The sequence below is a fragment of the Xenopus tropicalis genome, chromosome 5 (assembly GCF_000004195.4).
Source record: "Xenopus tropicalis strain Nigerian chromosome 5, UCB_Xtro_10.0, whole genome shotgun sequence".
NCBI classification, from domain to species: Eukaryota; Metazoa; Chordata; class Amphibia; order Anura; family Pipidae; genus Xenopus; species Xenopus tropicalis.
The window spans coordinates 32,263,281-32,280,273 of record NC_030681.2 but is presented as its reverse complement, the minus strand read 5'-3'; the positions used below and the strand labels follow the sequence as shown (position 1 = coordinate 32,280,273).

Here is a 16,993-nt window from a genome sequence, read left to right as displayed (position 1 = left end):
AGCGAGCACCCATGTGAAACAGCTCTATTGAAATAGCAAAGGCATTATTTATAGTTATTGCATTATACTACTAACTGCTGCTTAGTGCAACAGCTTCCAGTGGGGGGTACAACCCAGTGTTGGAACATGGCATTTGCCTCCTTTCTTTGCTCGAGAGCTGGCCGGGTTCAGTATAGCGGTTGCATTAGTGCCAGTTCCACCCCTGATAAGAGCCGGTCTTATTCTACAACAGAAATGACGTATGCAGCCCACGACACAAACCTTTCCCAGTACAAAGTACACTACAGATTACAAATGCAATACAATGCTTACATCCTTCTATATTTCTCCTACTAGCTTCCTCGCCTTACACGTCCCAGCCATCTTTGCTCTGCAAAGGCCATATTTGTAAAGGGATTTTATCTAACATAAGCTGAAATATGGGTTTGTAAATATAAAAATGTACACTGTAATCCCTGCTGAATAAGTGAAACACACATTCTCTCTGCAACAGCTACAGACTGAGTCAGAAGTCAGGTAACAGGTGCTAAATTGTTTAGGTGCCCTTACCTAAAATGAAAGTAAATATAAGCTAACTCAAGAAAAGCCGCTATGTTATATAGGATGGGGGGTGGGGGGGGGGCACCTGATGGCCTGCCCAATAGATACCTAGACAATATCCTACCAGATTTTCACTGATCACTGGGCTGGAGGGTGCTTAGACAAGTAAGGGAGAGATCTGATGCACTACTGCAGTAATGGTGCCATACACGTACCAATAACGATCTTTCCTACAACCATTGGTCGCAGAAACATTGTTCATCCCTCCATAGATGTTCAGGGCTGAATCATCAGATATGGAATAGGAATTCTACCTCCACCAGCCCTAAAAACAGATTTTGCCTTCAACGGCGCCCCATCAAAATCTTTAAACCTGCCCAATCGACGAGACAACCGATATCTGGCGCTCTTGTAATATCGGTTGTCTCGTCGATCGACCATACACGCACCAAATAACCAATATTAAAGTACTTAGAAATAATATTTCTTGACAACCCACTGATTATCAAAACATGTTCATTTTATGCTCTTAAATGTTGATCCCGCACCATCAAAACACAAATATACACACTCAGCACCCATCTGCTCTCTCCAGGCTGCAGTGGTGTCAAATTCTGTTCCAACACTACTGTCATTTTTTTAGGCATTACACAGGATTATTATTTTGAAAATGGCGACTATATTTCCTTTTAGGTACCATTTTTTTGTTAAAGGGGCTGTGAACCTGATTTAGCTTGTGCTGAACTTTAGAAGATCTATAACTGACTAGTGAACACAATCAGGCAACTTGTTATTGTGCAGTTTTCCTTATCAAGGATCCATTCCTTGTGGACTTCCTGTGCATGTAGAACTGTAAGTCCCTCTGCCTCAGCTAGTTCACATTCTTTTCATGCATTTCCAGCATTCATGAACTGTAACTGTAGATAGTAGGATATTGTGGCGATGAGATGGCGCCAGTAGCATTTAATATACAAGTTATGGGTAAAGTAGAACTCCCAACACTATTTGGCTACTGCAAAGGCACAACTATATTCAGCTCAATACAAACCAAAAATAAAAACCCTGTAGCCTGAGTGTGCTGCATCATGATGATTCAATCTGGATAAATTGAGGCTTATAATGTACCTACACTGTAAGATCTGTGAGGTTGCTCCCCTGCCTTTACATGACAACACATTAAATAACTATGCAAAACAAATTTTCATACAATTATCTGTGTGTATACTAGCACTCCAATGCTGACCAATATTTATGGACTATAGATACTGGTTGGTCCGGGGATCAGGCAGGTTTGAAAATGTCACCAGTCATGTTGACCAGGGTATGATGCATCGGCATATAAAGTTAGCAAAGAGCCAAACAGCATTTAAAGTCTGGTTCGTTCTAAATCTCTATATCTGCCGTAATTAAAAGGACATATCTACGCTACCAGATTGGTGCAGCATCAGGCAAGGGCAATTATAACCTCTGGTAACCCAACCCAGTCCACTGGTGCCAGTATAGGAAATGCTGAGCACCAAAAATATATAAAAAAACAAAATAAAGTACAAAAGTTCATCAAATTTGGTTTGTCTGTTTGGCTTATGAACATTGTTCTCAAGCTGACAGTTATAAAGTAAGGTATTCTCACCAAAAGGTGGCCAAGTCCATAACACAAAGTAGCCTTGTTCCCGCACTCTCAAAAATTCCTAAGGAAGAAAGAACTATTGATATTTCCTATTTTTATTTGGCTCGTGCAGGTACTGTGTTAATTCTGGCAGGCGCTAGCATTGCTCCTCGCCTCTCTGGAAGAAAACGCAGTGAGAGAACTAACAAAACACAGATCAACTCCATAGACTTTTCCAACAGACCCATTTTTAAAAAAAAAAAAATTATTTTGGAGAGGGGGGAAAAGTTGGTTCCTAATATAAAGCTTAACTCTCTCCTTCCAAGGATTCAGTGTGCCTCCCCAAAGGCAAACAACCAAAATCTGTTAAAGGGGAAGTTCACCTTTAAGTTAAAATTTACAAAGATGTTCTGTATCAGCTATATAATACAGGCAACCTTTTTTTGTTTGCTTTAAAACCCCATTGTAAGTAACACGGAGGCTCCAATTCTCTATTAACCTAGCAAAAAAAAAAAGAAAAAAAATCCAACAGCAACAAAAATGTCATTGAACAACGATTTTCTTCTTATCCCATCTGCACAAATGACTTCTCCTAACGAGGCTTGGGAAAAAGTGTGAAACCTGAGAATCTCAAACCTCTAAACCCAATAGGGAAATGAAATACATCTATTTATTTCTCATACAGCAAGGGATATTTTAATAAACAACTACTGTTCTGCCAAAGTCAATGGATACATTATGTTTTAACTCATCCTTTGTATGTTTTCTGCACTCTAGGAAACCATAAAACCAAATAGAATCCTTTGTGCATAGGCAATAAGTGTTTTTTTTTCTTATTTCTTTTCAGTTCCTGCCAAATAGAAATTACTCTTTAAACGGGGTATTTTTGTTATGGACTGATTGGCTCTTCATTATCAGATTAAACTTGATTTGTTCGTAAATAAACCAGTGAAATGTTTACAGATCTCCCTGTTTGAGCTCCCTTGCTTTGAAAGGAACTGAAATGTATTATATCAGAAATTGCATGGGGTTTCCCCATAGCCCAGTAGGTGGCAAGGGCAGATATGGTGGGATTTGTCATTGAATGCAGAATTTACTGTCCTGACTATGCTTGGAAGCATTGAAAAGTGAACAATAACACCATATCTTCATATATCAGTAAAGCTGCCAGTTCATTGTGAGATCCACTTTTTTGGCGATCACGAGTCAGCATACAGACCTTTCAGATGAAAATCGCATTAATGCATAAATGCAGTCCTCATCTCATAGGATTTTCAAACCTACTATATAATGGTCAGGCCCCATACCTAGACATGAAAGACAAATGGGCTTTGCAAGATCTGCTGATGAAGGAAAGCCATTTTGTCTTGCATGTCCACTGTCCAGGAAGGGACTTCCAAATACTAGAATGCTTGCTCATATGGCAAGAGCAGTTTGCCTAATTTTGGCCACTCTGGTGTTTGGCCAAATCATGTCTTTGGCCAGCAATCAGACACACTTGATGTGGTCTTCTTCTGACTAGATTTGCCTGCCTTCTTCATAGATATTTGACCCTACTCCAATCAATCTCTCACAAATGCTGCACACATACATGGACAATAATGTCTAAAGTCACCATAGTGACCCACTCTGCAACTCTCTTTACTTTTTAACCGTATGCTATTAAATACACAAATTAATAAAAAAAAAACATTTTTCTAGGTTAATTTAGGTTCTTTAAACAAAAGGACAAAATAAGCAATTTAAATATGTGCTTCTGGGGCTTACCTTTCTCATATCAGTGCTGTAAAAACCTATCTACCAATCTGGGCAGGCTTGCTTTTTGTCTATTCAACTGTTTCAGCTCTGTTCACTGGTCTCACTCCTTGTGGTGTCTCAGGACGGAGTCTCAAGGGCTAGAGGAAGTGCTCTCAGATTACTTCTTGTTTCTCTGCAATAGGTATTCCCCTGTACTAAGCACAATTTAGAAGGAAAATTTCAGGGTATAAATGCACCTTTAAGTGGTCATCTTTAAGCAAGTATTTAGATTACTGAATAGCTAGTCAGATGCAAAGAGAGAGCAGTTCACTTGGGAAGCTGTTATCTCCACGGGGTAATAAATCACTTTGTGATTCCATTGTGTGTAAAGTGCCTGATATATAGACAAGAAGTCTCTATTATATCTCTCATTGCTAAATATCTGCCTGCCCAATACTAGTTCTAACAAATGGTTAGTGATTTTGCTGCTCAGAAGAAATGGATAATTATTTTAGTAAATATCTTGACACAACCAAATAAACAACAGCCATTAACATATTTTTTTCTGTTGTATGTTTACGATGCTCTTCTTTGACGAAAGTCCTGATTTTGTTGCTTTGTACTGGCTTATCTCATTTACCTTATTATAAAAGGTATATTAACTTAACTCTATATAGTCATATACAAATAAGAGTCATTAGTTGCTTTTTTTTTTATACTAGATGAGACACTGAATATGTATCCTTTGCTTTATCTCTTGCTCAGAGGCTAATGCCACACACAGTGTTTTCTCCACCAGAAAATGCAGATGTAGCCCACTCCTGTCCCACTTGTGTGTAGGCAGTAGCAGGAATGGCATCCACCTGTCACTGCCTACATGAATGGAGCATAAGTAGGTCATATTGACTTTCTCTTCACTGGTGGAGAAAGTGCCATGCGTGCCATTAGTCTGTATGCTGTATCAGTGTTGAAAATACACTGAATGTGTATGCCCATCTACCCACAATCTACACTTTACCTTGACCAATGCTTTAACCACTAGCTCGTTGGATATTTTGATTGAACAATGAGATGAAAACACTGTTTGCCAAAGATGTAAAATGGCTAAAACATTGACAGACCACAAACCCTCTCTCTGCCCACAGGCCAAATGGACAGAGATTGCATATGGGCCAGACGCAGTATAGCCACCATGCTAATGTTCCAAACAATAATGATAGTGAAGAGGAGCTAGTACTACCGTATAACTAGTACCAGGATTAGAGTCCTGCAACCCAATACACCCCCATACTTACGTATGCAAGTCCAACAAGCGAAATATCTGCTTTTCTGTGGGTAACCTGTGGGTACCCAACCTAACTTGGATACTACACACTACCTGTCACTGAGTACACTGATCCAATTTACCATTACTTTATGCATTATCTAATTTTTATAGGGGAAATGTGACTAATTCACTTCCCCCACATAAAAGAAATACAATTCTGATTTGGCCCAAGACAACACCACTGTCATTTAAAATCAAACGATCTCTAAGGAACAGTCAATGTTTATATCAAGATAGTCAAATGAGGTCTTTTGGGAAATACTGAATTAGAAGAAATGGGAAATAAAACACTAGTTAAAAAAAAAAAAAAAAAAAAAAAAAATGAGAACAGCTGTGGTTTAAAAAAAAAAAATACTGTGGTATTTTCATTTTATGCCCAGTACCCTGGTCAGAATGGTCTTGGCTTAAATATTTGTCACCACACATTTTATAAAGAATAGCCATATGGCAAAAGCCTGGAACTGTTTCTAAGCAAAATCTGTATAGGATAACGGTAATGGCACACTGACTGATTCTGCACAAAAGTCATACATTCATTCCTATAGTAAAGTTAGGTGATAATTACTCATAAATGCTCCCTAATGCATTTTTATATGCTGATTACTTGATCTGTGAGTGCACCTACCGATACAGGGGATTAGTATCGCAATGAATTGGGGGAGATTACAATTACTTTTTCTCCCTCAGCCACCTTGCGGGAACCACTCGGGTGACAATTGCCCAAATCTCCCAGTGTACCTTTAGCCTGAATAGTACAATTTAAATTGTCAAAAAAATGTTACACTAGCAGTTATGTTATTTGTGGCAATTTTATTTGTTAAAGGCATCATTCATAGAATGGCTTCATCCAACATATAGAACGTGAGCTAGATTTACTGTTTGGGCACTAGTGCAGTTACCCAAAGAAACAATTTGCTTTCATCTTCTAACTTGGTGTAGACGGGTGATAACTACAAACCTGAATGACTGGTGTGGGAAACTGCACTGGTGCAATTTAGCAGCTATTTAGCAGTTAGTAAGTCAGCCCCCCACGGCTCTAAAGCAGCATTCCCACCAGTTGGCATACAGTTCACAGTTCCATTCTTTGGCATGTAACAAACATATGAACATGCACAGCTGGACTTGCAATATTCTATGCTGCAGCATGATTGAAGCAAGATGGGAGGGGGGCTTTGTTGGCATGAAGTTATGAGCCTCAAGCCAGAAGGAGAGAACACTGCTAATATTTATACATATTAGTAGAAGAGGCTTATAGCAGTAGAGGCATTGGCTGCTGCAACTAAAGCAATTTTAGTAGCTATACATTTGGTACTTCTGCTATTGCAGTCTGTAGACATTGTATACTCTTGGGCTATTATGTTATTGCTATGAATCCTTCATACTCTAGGCTGGTGTGTGTTAACCTTTTTCAGATGGGACCTAAAGTCTTGGGGTCAGCCTGGTGACACAAGGTTAAGCTTATTTAAAAATAAATATTACCTACCACACCAATACAATGGTTTGTCACAGAAGTACATCTTGCTGTATTAAAAGAGATCCTGGTGGCCAATCGCAACAGCACAATGACAATTTTTGGGTCCAATCCCTTTGTTTAAAGGACTCTGCCCTAAGCATTTCTAAATAAACAGAAAATCATTTGTATTTATAAACAACATATACTTTCCCCTCAACACAAGTTCAGATGAATGTAGTTTCTGGATAATGAATTCATGCTCAGACACCTACAGTGACCCACCTCCCCCACCACCACCACAAAGCTCATAGCAGGCACCAACGTCTTCAGCTGTTCCTTCACCTGTTGTGCACATAATTCTCTAAATATCTGCAAACTAGGGAACACCCTTATTTATCATTCAGAGCTGCAGGAATATTAATGACTTACAAGCAAACTATTTTAATAATAGCTCTGCAGCAATCCTTGCATCACAAAGCCTTCTTTATATAAATCCTACACACAGTGCTAGTTAAATGACTGTTTATACAGAATAGAAAACAGAATTTTTTAAATTAAGGAGAAGATAAGTAATATGTTTGTGTATCAGTAGGAAAAGGTCTAGCAGTTCACACAGAAGCCTTACGTTAAAACACCCATTCAGGATAACAAACAAACAAAAAAAAGGCATGTTTCAGTATTAAGGCTCATGTCACACGGGGAGAATAGTCGCCGGTGGAAAGGCCTACGCATAAGTCGCACAAAGCAACTTTCGCATGACTTTGTAAAAATTAAGTGATACGTTGGCCTTTCCACCGGGGATTCTGTTTGCGAGATTAGTTGTCTGCGGTAGCACAGATTTATCGCGAGTGACTAGTCTTCTCGTGAGAAATCCGCTTAAAAAGGGAAAATATATCCTTTAATGAATAGGCTTTATCACCTATTTGTTTTTTCTTAAATAGGCTGTAAAATATGAAAACATTTCTTATAGCTAGGATCTTCATTATTGCTGATTAGCATAATTGTAACCGTTTCCTTGCTACATACCCTCCTGTGGGCAGTGACACATAGGGAGATTTGTAGTCGCGTTAGGGTGAAGACACGTGGAACTTCTTAGTAGCAGCTACTTGTCACGGCTACAAAACGTGAGAAAATACCCTGCCATAGACAATACTGAGAATTGCCTCTGCTAAAACACACAGAGAGACAGCTATCAGTAAATGATTAGCATTGTCTATTTCAGTAGCTGTGACAAGTAGCTGCTACTAGTAGCTCCGTAAGTCTTCACCCTAAGGGCTCTGGTACACGGGGAGATTAGTCGCCCGCGGCAAAACTCCCTGCTCGCGGGCGACTAATCTCCCCGAGTTGCCTTCCCCCTGCCATCCCACCGGCGAACATGTAAGTCGCCGGCGGGATGGCAGACGCGGCGGCGCGATTTTGCGCAAATCGCCGAAAAAGCCTCGCGAGTCTTTTTCGGCGATTTCCCGAAATCGCCTCGCCGCGTCTGCCATCCCGCCGGCGACTTACATGTTCGCCGGTGGGATGGCAGAGGGAAGGCAACTCGGGGAGATTAGTCGCCCGCGAGCAGGGAGTTTTGCCGCGGGCGACTAATCTCCCCGTGTACCAGAGCCCTAAAGGTGGCCATACACGTGGCGATCTGACGATGTTTCGTACGACCATCAGTCGCACGAAACATCGTAAGATCCGCCACACACCATTCAGGGCTGAATCGGCAGGTAAGGAGGTAGAAACAATAGGATTTCTACCTCCTTCTGCCGATTCAGCTCTGAAGGGAGAATTTTGGTCAGGCGCCTTCTATGGCGCCCGATCAAAATTTTCAAACTTGTCCGATCGGCGAGTCGTCCGATATCGGCAGCTTCCTGCGATATCGGTCGACTCGCCGACATGCCATACACGCACCGATTATCGTACGAAACGAGGTTTCGTACGATAATATCGGTGCGTGTATGGCCACCTTAAGGGCTGTGACACACGGGGAGATTAGTCGCACCGCGACAAATCTCCCTTGTTGCAGGCGACTAATCTCCCTGTGTCATAGCCCTAAAAAGTCACTACTACGGGCTACAAATCTCGTTGAGGATGCCTTGCCCTGTACTTACTGGCGGATCACCGTGAGCAAAACACATTACTCGCAGCGATCTGGCATAATGGTCGGAACTTGTAAAGGGAGGCACAGTCCCTGTCTGTATTAATGAATTCTACTGTACAGCGCTGTGTACATAAGTAGCGCTTTATAAATAAAGATATACATACATACATACGATATACATACAGTCTAGGCCTAGGCAGGCTATAGCAAGAGGCCCCTTCCTCAGGCTGTGCCAGGACAGCTAGTTTCAAGCCAAGGAGCATGATTAGTAGGAACTAATAGCTGCTGCTAACTGCCAGCAACTAATGGAGCAAATTGAAACCCTTTAGAGAGCAATGGGCACAGGTTAATGAGCAGTGGAAAATTAATGGGAAATTCATTTTTAAAAAGTATATTTCAAATTGGTTAAAAAAGGGAAAAATATTGTTTGTGGTATGGTATCCATAAGCAACGAGGGAATATTTATATTGGCTTAAGGATTCCCAACATTTTTCTATTTATCAATACTTCCCTTACAGTCAGGAAACTTTCCTAGCAGTTAGGGATGCAATTTTAAAATGTGCTTAAATAGCAGAAAACTGATAAATATATCAATTTAGCAGCAGTGGCTTTGAGTCAAACACATTAATTTCTTATGGGGGTTATTAGCGTTCAGCGTAGCTCAGAAGCAGCGCTAAGCACTAACGCCCATCTAAATCCATACACCCGAATGCCAATTGCGAGAAGAAAAGATACTCACAATATTTTCTGCACTAGAAAATAAACCATTAAATATAAATGCTTTTGCAATGTTTTATTGAGTCATTACAACTCAGTAAAAAATAGAGTAATGATAAATCAGAACCTTTGTTTTCTGCAAGAGAACTGCCTATATACAAGGTGCACTTACCATCCACATATGTATTCCTTAGGAAATCAGAAGAATAATTGCAAAGCATGTGGTTCCTTTAGAATCTGTGCATTATAACCAAGAAATATGCTCTACAGATTGCTGTGTGAAATAAGGACATCATTCGAACAGTTTATCTCAGTGCCCTAAAAATCATATGTTCTGGTCCTTTGTCAGTCTTGGAGAGGAACTGCTTGTACTTAAATTATAATCACCACAGTGCTGTCTATAAGAAGCAGATCATGGCAGAAATAGCGAGGGTAATGAGGATATCACTGTGTCCTGGGGCAATTCTAGCAATACCAGAACATTTTAGGCTTAGATCCTCTGCTACATTTGGACCTAATAGCTATTTTTTTTTTTTATATTTATTTCATTTACTTAACACCACTACTAATTAAATGCACTGCTATACTACAAATATTTTTACACAGAGAAGTCTCCTGCTGTAGCCCTAACAATATGACTAGTGTTTGAGGCTCCCAGTAAGGACGCCCAGGCAACACTGCAGTTCTGCATTTTCATGAGATTAAGCAATAGGAATTTTTTACATATGGTGATTTCAATAGGGAGCCATACGAAGGTATTTTCGGGCATTTTCTCTCCCCTGGGGAAGTGTGTTCTACCATGGATGACAAAATGTCCTGTGTTTTGTCATAAACTGTTACAATTAGATACATTAAGCTGGCCATACAGGGGCAGATCCGCTCGCTTGGCGATATCGGGGAGGCATGTAGGCGAATTCAATCGTTTGGCCCTGTGGCCAAACGATCGAATTCTGCACATGGCAATGGGGCAGCCGGTTCGGGGACCGCATCAACGAGCCGATGCGGTCCCCGATCCGACTGGATTTTCTAACCTGCACGATCGATATCTGGCCAATTTCAGGGACCGATATCGGCAGCTTCTATCAGCCCGTGTATGGGGGCCTTTAGTTCATACATTTCTTACCAGCAACAGTTTCAGCCCCAATTGATCATGCTCCCTGGGCTTTGTTATAGTCAGTGGTTCAAGGGGATCTAAAATCTAAATTCCCCAATAAATGAATTAGTGTAGAACTTATTCAAAGTGGTCCTCAGAGCACTTTTATAATTTATATTTCAAGTGGTTTCTGAGATATTAGCATAGAGATACCAGCAGAAAAAATTCCAAGTGTAACATTGCCCAAAGACATTCATTTTGGTTGTCATTTTCAGCAAAGATCTTACTACTATTATGTTAACACTGGCATACATGTACAGATATTGTTGTACAATGTTAGGGATATGACCTAAATATCCAGCCTGTCCAACTGCAGAAACACTGATCGTTTGCTCAACATCCATGAACGGATGAATGTACAAAATCTTGTATCTGATAACAATATGTGTATTACTAGCATTATAATTCATACATTAGTTGCAAACATCTGATGCTGCAGAGAAATCATCATCATCATTATTTATTTATATAACAAATTATGCAGTGCTTTACCAAGTAATGAGGCAAATTGCAACAGTTTAAAGAGGTGACAACCTGGCACACTGTGCTGCTACTGGGAAACAACAGAGGGTGGAAAATTAAACCTAAATCTCAAAAAAATGGTAAAATAAAAAAAACTAAATTAACGGGAAAAAGATCCTTTAAGCACAATTCTGTTGGAAATTTTTTAGTGTACAGTACCAATATTTAAAGATCAAATTTCATTCAACCTTCTCTGTACATCAACAGGAGACAAGACCTTTTTTTTTTATAAACAAAATAGTAATAATGTGACCAATTATTAGTAGATACATGTACATGTATTTATAATTTTTTTCATTTTTGTGTTCCTGGCCAACCCCCTGTGATATACACCTTATTTTTTTGGTCTTTTATTTCAAAACCAAGCCCACTTTTTGCAGCCAATAAAATGTCAATTTCCCTAGACGCAGAGTCTGAGCCAAACCAGGGTACACACGTGTATATAAGAAAAATGGTCAATGCTAGTTTGGTATGATTGAAATCACTCCTGGAAAGACAGTAATGGTTATGTGTGCCCCAAATGTAACTGTACATACATGCACAGATCTGTCATGCTTTTGATTGGCTTGTGACCGGACACTGACCCGCAACATCATTTTATATAACTGATCTATATACACACACACAAACAAGCATACATTACATATTTCAAACAGATATCATTGTTACAGAAGTTTGTTCAGATGTTTAGTGTATTGTACAGAGAAAGTGAAGACAGGCATTACCCAGACATCTAATCACAAGTATTGCTGGGAATATTCATAGAAGGGATATTCTGCGCATTAATATGTACATTATTTTGATGTACTGAATTAAAGCAAATGAATGAAAGAGGGTAGTTTTCCCCTTTAACAGAACAGCAGAGAATGACAAACACATGTGTCAGGGAGCAGAGGGAAGGAATTTTTTGTTCTGCTGTTTCACGTCCCTTTAAACTAGCATATGTGCTTGTATGATAACAGCTGTTTGGGGCCCCACATCCATTGCAAGAAGAGATATTCATATTAAGTGGCTTTTTAAAGCAGAGGTACATTGACAGAACAGAAAATCTAATGATATATCAAGTACTGACTGTTTTGTCTTGCACTTGTTGTGTAGAGAACATTTGCTGCCCAGTGCTTCCAGCAGTGGATACATGGAGGTTTTTGAAAATTTAGGACTTCATTTTAAATATTTTGCTGAAATTCATTTTAAATTTTGGGATTTTTTAAGAAAAAAACAAAAATGATGACTATAAGGTTATACAGATTTGCTAGTTTTATTCTACACAGTACACAAAAGTCATTCCTTATCACTGCTAAACAAAATAAAAGGGTTTTTCTATAAGAGGTCCCATACCTATATATGTATTATAAGAAAAGCTTACATGGCACTTTGCGTGTATACAATGAAGCAGACCTAGCCTACTGCAACAATTCAGCTGGTGCTTAATACTCAAGGACAAAAGGCCCCCACACTAAACTGCTGTCACCCCCACAGGGGCCCAAAGAAGGAAATTGAGGGTCCATAATGACAATATTGTGTAGATCTCTTGCCTAACAATATCTGCCTTTATAAAATGAAATACTTTAATATAATATGTCAGGCACAAGTTACTAAATGGAATAATAGTAGATATTTCTTCACTGTGCCATCAGTTTTCCATTTTATGTTGCAAAAGCAAATCTCTCTAGTGTCAGAACTACGACTCCCAGCACCAGCAGTTTTCATGTACCAGTCGTAATCTGGTAGCGGTAGTTTGACAATATCAGGAGTTCAAAACATTCAGCATTTCAAACTGTCATTCCTCAGTACAAGGTGAAGAAAGGTTAAACCAAAAAGAAATGCTAATATACAGACAGAGAAGGCTTCATTGGTGTATACGGTGCTAATGTTGCACCGGGCACACCATTTATTACATAAGGCAATCTGGTGTGCCTAAACGTGCCAAATGCTTCATTGCTTTAATTCTCCACCTCTTTTAGCCAAATATGAAGCTAAATGTCTCCCTTATTTTGATGACATCACATCACAGTGTTCTCCAAAACCATCCCTTACGAATTATGTCGTATACCTTTTTTATAGCCAAAAGATGCATCAACAGCAAATAAATAGTTAATAAATCATAGAGTACAGATGGGCAACACAGCTCCCCTGGTTTTTACTGAACCTCCTAAGAGGGTTGTCCACCCTAAAGTCTATTTTCTACAAACAAAAAGAGCATTAGACAAAATAAAACAGCACCCAGAGATGGCATATCAGCCTTACGGAATAGGTCTGAAGATTGTCAAGCTACTTTTTTTGCATCTCTCCCTGCAGGCAATTAAAACTAGTCAGACCTGCTGTGACAAGTATGCAGTGCATTTCGGAAAAGGGTAAAAAAAAAAAAAAAAAAAATAGTGGCCTCCACTCAGCGGTTCCGGCTCCCACCCCCAATGATCTACATAGTTTACCTCCAGCTATGGGCGTTCCTTCCTATGGTGCAGCTTACTCGGCTAGAGAAAAAGCCTTCAGACGGCAACTGACAGCGGAAAATATTAGGAATCAAGCAGCCAACTCTGCGAATGATCGCAGCTCACAAAGGCCTCTTAGGGTCCATAACTGCTACTGATCTACTATGGATTTGAACAACCAAGATAGCAGTTTTACAGTAGACAATATGCTTTCCTTACTGAGAATTCAGACAGGAATTAAAAGGCATGATTATAAGGAAAAAGAATTCTCTGCTTCTCTACAAACTATGCTGAAAGCAACCCATTGAGAATTTTTCACATTAGATTATTCACACACCCACAATGGTTGGTTTAATCAGGAAACAGTTAACAGCCCTGCATTAGAACTTACAATCTAGAGGCACACATATGCATTAATAGGCAGTCTACAATGTGTTAGAAGTTTTATCGATGGAAATTATATTTGAGCTTTTATCAGTTGATTTAAAGATTGGGCATCGTTTGTGTGGCTTTGAGCCCAAATACTAGCCAGCAGTACACAAACCAGGCCCTAAAATGTATTTAAAGTACAAGTGTATAACCACTGGTACATATGGGACCATAAACCAACTATCTCTATGATTTCAGCCGATTGATCCCCAAATCTAGAATATGGAAGAGGGGTTGTCTGGGCACAGAATTGCACATGACCAACTCGCAGCCCAGTATTGAGCGAAGGCAGTTAGATCAGTAGGGGCAGCTCAGCAGCTCTAGGGCCTCCATTCCACCCCAGATAAGAGTTACTCTTGCTATTATACCTCTTACCACTGTACAGAATAGCAGAAAAGTGCTGCTGTGTGAACTATAAGACAGGGGCAGGCTTTTGCTTGGTACCTGCCAGAACAGTTCAGCAGTCACTTGAGAATAAAAATAAGTATCTACATTTGTTGAATAAGGAAACTGCCGGCTGGTGGTCCATTATATACTGGGTACCAGGTTTGGTCATTGGAAGGTTAAATAAATGCACAAGTTCAGTTCCAAAATATTTGCACCTGCCAAAGTCTCCATATAATTATTTATACAGCACCATGTTGCACTTTTTTTTTTCTACAATTTTCAAACGACAATTCATACTGTACTCTGACTCCACAAAAATTACAGCTGCTGTAAACTGGTGTATATAACTGGTATATATACATTAAGCACTAGAAACTGCAACTATTCACATGCAACTATTACATGCAACTATGTAATCACATGCAAGTCACATGCAACTATTACATGTAAACGCGCCTTTAATGGAATGATCACTGTATGTTTTTTTGTATCTGAAAACCAGCTTCGATTTTGAGCTGTGCAGAGATACAGAATTCTGGTTCTGAATAAAAATACTCTGAACTGTTTCCAGCCACTTCTACTATGGATAGGACAATAAATAAGCGTTTAATAATAAAAATTAATTGGAGCAACTGCATGTGGGTATAGACCTCAACTGTCTTTGTGGGGGAACTAATTCACTGCATAAAGTGGGGGCTCCATATACCAGCAAAATGAAGGCAGGAAGAGCAGTGGAAAGCCTTTATAAATGCTGTGTATTTAACTCTTTCTTTGTAAACTGCAAAGGAGTAGCCATAAGAATAACAGCCTCTAGGAAGGGACTTGCCTACAGGCCATTGCACATTGGTTGATTCTGTGCGATATTCTGCACAGAATCAGCTTGTCAGTGCACATACAAGGAGCAGAAGGCAGTGGATCGGCTTTGCTCCGCAAATGATCCATGTGCTATTAGTCTTTGGGTAGGGGTGAAATAACACAATAGCAGGATAAATAATACCTCTCTTTAGTTTTTTTCCTTGCTGACAGACAGTGGCATATAAGACTAAATGAAAGACTATTATATTTTTACATAATAAGATGGCAGCTTAAAATAAGGGACAATAGCATGGTCTTGATAAATCACAAGGAACAGCTGAAAAAGCTCAAACAGCCAGCAGCCCAAAATACATCCCAACTGTAACCAGATGTACCCTGATGAAGATCCCTGCAAGACATAAATGTTGGTCTTTCTTCTGGCGACATATAAATAATATAAGCATTTACAAATGAATCCTGGAGCTTGTGTCTATTCATAATTGTGGCAGTTTAAACTAAAGCAATTAAACACCCAAACCAGATGTATTCATTAAATGGTATTATACAGTGTCGTTTGTTTGGGGAAGCCTTATTTGGGCTGAAACCTATATACCAGAGATTCTTAGGCCAGTGGCAAACATGGCATTTTGGTTGCGTTTAACCCGGCTGATTCACATGAAGCAGTGACAGTTGGACCACAGGCAAAAAAAATACTCTATTGAGTCAGGGTGCTTTTCATTAAATGGCAGTGATGGGCAGATACTGTATTCTGCTGGATGGCAGCAGGCAACAAAATGGCCCATGCGCTACTAGTGCTAACCTATTGGTCAGAACACAAGCAAGGCTCACAATGCTATTTACAATGGGTTTCCGTGAATCCTCTTAATATGTCTTCCTGCATTAGAAAATTAAAATAAGGTACACAAAAGATTCTAAGATTCATTTGTTAATAACTTCATTTGGGTTGCTTAAGAATAGGGTTAATAAACTCCTTTAAAAAAAAAAAAAGAATAGGGTTAAAAAACACAGCTTTATAAAGGAATGTGCATTTTTGCTCAGTGCAACAGCCTAACCTTATCTTGTATACTCAACTTGCCCAGAGTATATGTTATAAATGCTGAATGAATATGGATGGGAGCTGGGGAAAAGGATGGTATATTCTGCAGAACCGAAGGGGATCAGCACAAATAAAATTGTTGCTGGTTATCCTTTGTATAAAATGAGTGCAAAAGGCTTGGGAACTGAAATATATAAGGGCCAGTGAATGGCGTAGAATTCCCTACTCAGAGACAAGTGCTCCTGGTAGCTGGGTCTCTGCATGTGCTGCACAAGCTCCTTTCTGTAGCCGCAGCCAAGTGCAATGCTGCTCCTGCAATGACACGTAATGTTTCTTTTTATAAAGCCTTTACAGTGTGTGCAGTTGCCGCTCACTACACTGTGGGCTCTCCCTATGTAGTTCTTAAGACAGAAGCACCAGTCTGTGGGCCATAGCAGGGATCTTTAACCTAGGGCTCAGCAACAGTTACTCAACTACAAATCCCAGCATCCCACAGCAGCAGCAACAGGTTATATATCTATGCGTGTTTCCCCCTGGCTATGACAGGAGGATATGTTCTTATGGACTCTCACCTTTCTGGCATAGTTTAACTACAACATTTTTTGTCTATGAAAAATGCACTATAACTTTCTTTAGCAAGTTATGCTCAATTAAGGAATCAGAATGTGTTCCATGTGCATTAGAACCTGTTAAATGACAGAAAAGATAAAAGAGTGCAAGAAAGTCATTAAGCTTTAACCCACTGAGTC

At 39.6% G+C, this 16,993-nt stretch overlaps 1 protein-coding gene across 6 annotated transcripts in view; it reads right to left on the bottom strand.

Annotated features, from left to right (window-relative positions):
- The window catches only part of sertad2 (SERTA domain containing 2), a 52,308-nt gene that overhangs the window by 27,659 nt on the left and 7,656 nt on the right, over positions 1 to 16,993 (bottom strand). For 2 of the 6 annotated variants that reach the window (XM_004914713.4, XM_004914712.4), the window contains exon 2: positions 3,914 to 4,098. The exons of 3 other annotated variants lie outside the window; for them this stretch is intronic. The gene's annotated coding sequence lies outside the window, so the exon portion shown is untranslated. Of the gene's footprint in view, positions 1 to 3,913; positions 4,099 to 6,693; positions 6,827 to 16,993 lie in introns of all 6 variants that reach the window. One more of the 6 variants, XM_031902022.1, reaches the window with a different exon arrangement.